The sequence below is a fragment of the Solanum pennellii genome, chromosome 12 (genome assembly GCF_001406875.1).
Source record: "Solanum pennellii chromosome 12, SPENNV200".
NCBI classification, from domain to species: Eukaryota; Viridiplantae; Streptophyta; class Magnoliopsida; order Solanales; family Solanaceae; genus Solanum; species Solanum pennellii.
Window position 1 is genome coordinate 28,331,053 of NC_028648.1, and position 4,177 is coordinate 28,335,229.

General features: G+C 33.3%; 1 long non-coding RNA gene across 2 annotated transcripts; it reads left to right on the forward strand.

Annotated features, from left to right (window-relative positions):
- Positions 1-378: 378 nt before the first annotated feature.
- Positions 379-3,911, forward strand: LOC107005836. Of its 2 annotated transcripts, XR_003575465.1 has the most exons (4): positions 379-798; positions 1,019-1,226; positions 2,384-3,486; positions 3,575-3,911. It is a non-coding gene; the product is annotated as an uncharacterized LOC107005836 (long non-coding RNA). The 2 variants fall into 2 exon arrangements; XR_001454952.2 differs by having other exon boundaries at positions 379-1,226.
- Positions 3,912-4,177: the final 266 nt, after the last annotated feature.

A 4,177-nucleotide genomic window follows, 5' to 3' on the forward strand; every position in this document is an offset into this window, starting at 1 on the left:
AATAATTGGTTTTATAAAATTATAAGAATATTAAAGTTTACTAATTGTTTTTAATAATTTTTTTCACCTTGAATATTTTAGTAACATATGTCTTATATAATTGCGTACTTAATAGACGTATTTTTTAAACATTCCAAAAATCATATCAAAAAGAATTTATTTTAAATATTTTACCAACTAGCTTAAGTATATGATAATCTACTTTTTTAACTATGACCACGTCGGTTATTTTATTCCGTCAAGATTAAGAAGCTCCTTAATTAATTTTATAATTTGTCTTATTTAAATCCTACTTAATTTCTCCGAATCAAATTTTTTGGCTAACTTCTTAAATCCCAATCCCCAGGCCAAATTTTAGCCGTCCAGCCCACCCATTTCATTTCCCTGCCCATTCTTTCACTACCGAATATTCAGCCCCAGCCCATTTATTATTTTTTACCCCTTTTAAACCCGACCCACTTTCTTTTTCCTCAACACAAAAACCCAACACTTCAACAGCCTCCCCAACACGACAAAATTCCCTGAAAAAAAAAAGCAAAAAAAGAGCCAGCGCGTCAAGGCAAATTAGCGCGTGGATGATGACGCTCAATAATCAACGTCTCCCACCTTAGTACGGTTTCAGCAGCTAAGGGTTCACGCATCTCATCCCTTTTTTGGATTTTTGAGTGAGTGCAGGCTTTTGTATTGTACTTGCTCGTGCGGATATGTGACACGTCAAGCGGCAAGGACGCCAAATCAATCTGAAGTGTCGACCCTCCTTTCCTCTTCATGAGTAGTCTGATGGCTTCAGGAAAAGTGGTTCGTCCATTTTTGTGAAAGAGCTGGAGGAAATTTTGAATTTTTTAGAACTAATCTATTCCGTTTCTACCCTTTGCCCCCTCCCAAAACCTTATCCTCTCCCTATATATACTTAGCTATCTCCACTGTTGAAGGGGATTTTTCCTTCCATTTTTTTTGGAATTTTTTTCTGTTTAGAGTTTTCTTCTGTAAAACTAAGAGGAGAACTTGGTATCTTCAGGTAGCAAAATACCAACAGAGCTTGGAAAAGTATATCAAGATACACACCAAAAGGGGATTTTCCGAAGAAAAAAAAACAACACATAAGATTTTTATTTTTTCTGTTGTGAGTTCCCTGTCGTGATCTGAAACTTTATCACCGTTCGTGTCCAATTTAGTAGGTGGAAGGTCGGCTCGAGTTCATCTTCCCAGTTGCTACATCGAAGAAGGTAACACTTCCCCATATAATAGCGTTTTCACTTTAAATTTCAAAGAATGTCCTTAAAATTATAAAAGTTTGTTTCGCTAGAATTATTTTTTTTGGATCAAGTTTTGGTGACTTCTCTTGTCTAGTTCACTATGTTTTTTTCTCTCTCTTTCTCTTGAACATTGTGTGGATCATTTGTTGTTTACTTTTTTGGCTTTAAATAAAATATGTGACTATGGTCTTATTGTCTACCTTATTGTTAGATAGGGATCGGTTCTGTTTTCAATATTGCATAATAATAGCATTGGGTCATGTCTCTGTCCGCATAAAAAAAAATTTACTGCTGTCAAAGGGTATACATTTCTTCACTGCTTGCCTACACTTCACCTAAAAATTTGGTCTCTTCCGTAAATGATTAGTTGTGTTGTTGTGTTAGAACGTCGAACTATTTTTTTGTCATTGTTAGTCGTATGTTGAACATCTAATCTAGTTCTGTTGACAAAGCTATATCGCACTACCATTATTTTGTTTGTCGGTTTGGTTTGTGTTTAAGAATAAACATTTCCTTTTACGTCGAGCAACTCGTGGTCCCCTCTTTAGTTAGATGAGAAATTTGGTTTTTCACTTTTCTCTCCTTTAAAACGAGTAGGCTGCTAAAAAAAGATTTATCTATATGTATTGCCTAAATTGAATTCTTGAGGATTATGGGTTGCACCTAGGCGATATTCTTCTAAATAATATAAGTTCATGCAATGAAGAATGTTGTTTTGACTTATTTACTCTTTTTTCATTCTCATTTACCAGAAGATTCACTCTCTTGGTGCTTGCTATAGAGTTTTGTTAGGAATAAGAGTGGACTAGTCGAAGCATGTGGTCACTTTGGTCGTAATTCATTTATTCCAATTTATCACAGTTTGAAACATTTATTTTGTTTATTGTCGGTCTTATATTGTCGAAACCATTAAAACTTTATCTGTTTAAGATCTTTAAATTATCATGTAGTTTGATTTGAGATCTCTTACAATATACTTTGTCCTCTATAGTGCTTATATACTTTGTCTTTTACAGTGCTTAAATTAAAATGTGGTATTATGCATATTTTTTTCCACTTTTCTGTGTATTTGGACCATAACTCTTTCTTACTAATTTGCTTTTATGTTCGCATTTAAATTGGCTAAGTTCGCGAGGAACTTATTTCTTATCTTATATTCCAAGGAGCCGTAAAGGCTCGACTCCCTTAGTTCAAGTCAAGCAGTCCATAAAACCAAGGAACAAACCTAAGTTGAAAGAATTCAAATGGACCAAGGAGGTGAAGAGGAAGAAAGTGGGACACAAGTGCCCAAGTTTATTCCCTTACAATTTGTGTATTATTGTTTTGGGGCCTAAGCCTTTTGTTTTTATTTTCCGTATTTAATTTGTATTAATTATCCATTTAGTCTAGGATAGGTATTCAAGATGACAAATGGGTCAAAAACCCAAAACAGGTGGGTCCAAAATTCCTGTCAAGGCTAACAGAACCCGAATTTGGACCCAAATCTCTCTCCCTTTTCTCTCTCTTACCTTATCGTCTATGTGTTTGAATTTATTTGTAGGTAGCTTAAGGTTAGAAAAATTCTAAATCCCCGTCAAATGACATACTATTTCATTAACTTTAAATTTAACTAAGTCTTAAAAATGATAATGCTTCGAATTTGTAAGTTCCGCTTAGATAAAAATTTAGAAACTCAGTTTCAAACAGTTTTCAAATTTTTAAACAAGTGTTAGCCAAATAAAATTAGTTGTCGGATAATTGCAAGTAAGCGGACGTCTTAGGTGCTTTCAAAACCTTCTTAAGATGTTAATATGAATCCCCGAACCCCCTATAGAGTTTTCAAATGATTTTTTCTGTTTAAGTCTTTTGAAAACCACAGTTTTCTTGTTTTTTCTTCAAAATTAAGTAGCATTTCTAAAAAGTCGAAAAAGTCTTCAAAACAAATATTTTTCTGACTTCGGATAAAACAGGATGTCCTAGATAGGACCTGTCGCTTCATATTAAATGTAATGATCTTATTTGATTTTCTGTCATTCACGTTGTTTTATATATGATTCGCCTTTGGTAAACCAAATTTCGATACTCCCATTGTATGATGTCAAATGCTATAATTAGTCGAATTTGTGATGATGAAAATGATACTATGTTGAATGTTAAAATGTATTGTAAACATGCAGATCTACTTTCAATGCAAACTGCATGGTAAAAAGACAATCCAGGTCGCATATTTTGGTCCTGTCCATGATATCGTGTATGCATGTTTATTTCTAAAATATTTGGAGATTTCAGATCTCTTTATTTTTTTAAAAATTAAAATTTGTTTCTTTGTGGTATTTTAGGAGAACTCATGCAACTTCTTTAGATGGAGGGATTGTGAAGATGTTGATATATGATCCAAGTTAGTTATTCTCCGATTGGCGAAAAAAATTAAGGAGTTGGACACTGTTGATGAAAGTCATATCAAAAGAAGTACCGAATGGGTGATGAAGGAGAAGAAAAAGGCCAAATGTTGTAGCATCTGGAAGCTAATGTTTGTGTTCTTTGTTTTTTTTTCTTGTATTTTTAAGCATTACCAAGAAGATTTTTGTAGAGGATACAAAATTATTATGTAGTTGTGCACAACCAATACAATTATCATAGTTGTGGAATTAAATAGACGTAGTTTTGCACTCCTGATCAAATAACAAATTATTATGTAGTCGTGACGGACGAATGTTGTGATATACGCTTCAGCTGTAGCAACATATGATTCTAATGTTGCTACAAATAATCATTCGTAGTAACATATGATTAAAATGTTGCTATATATAATCAGCTGTAGCAACATATGACTCAAATGTTGCTACATAAAATCATCTGTAGAAACATATGACTCAAATGTTGCTACATAAAGTCATCTGTAGAAACATATGAGTCAAATGTTGCTACATATAATCATATGT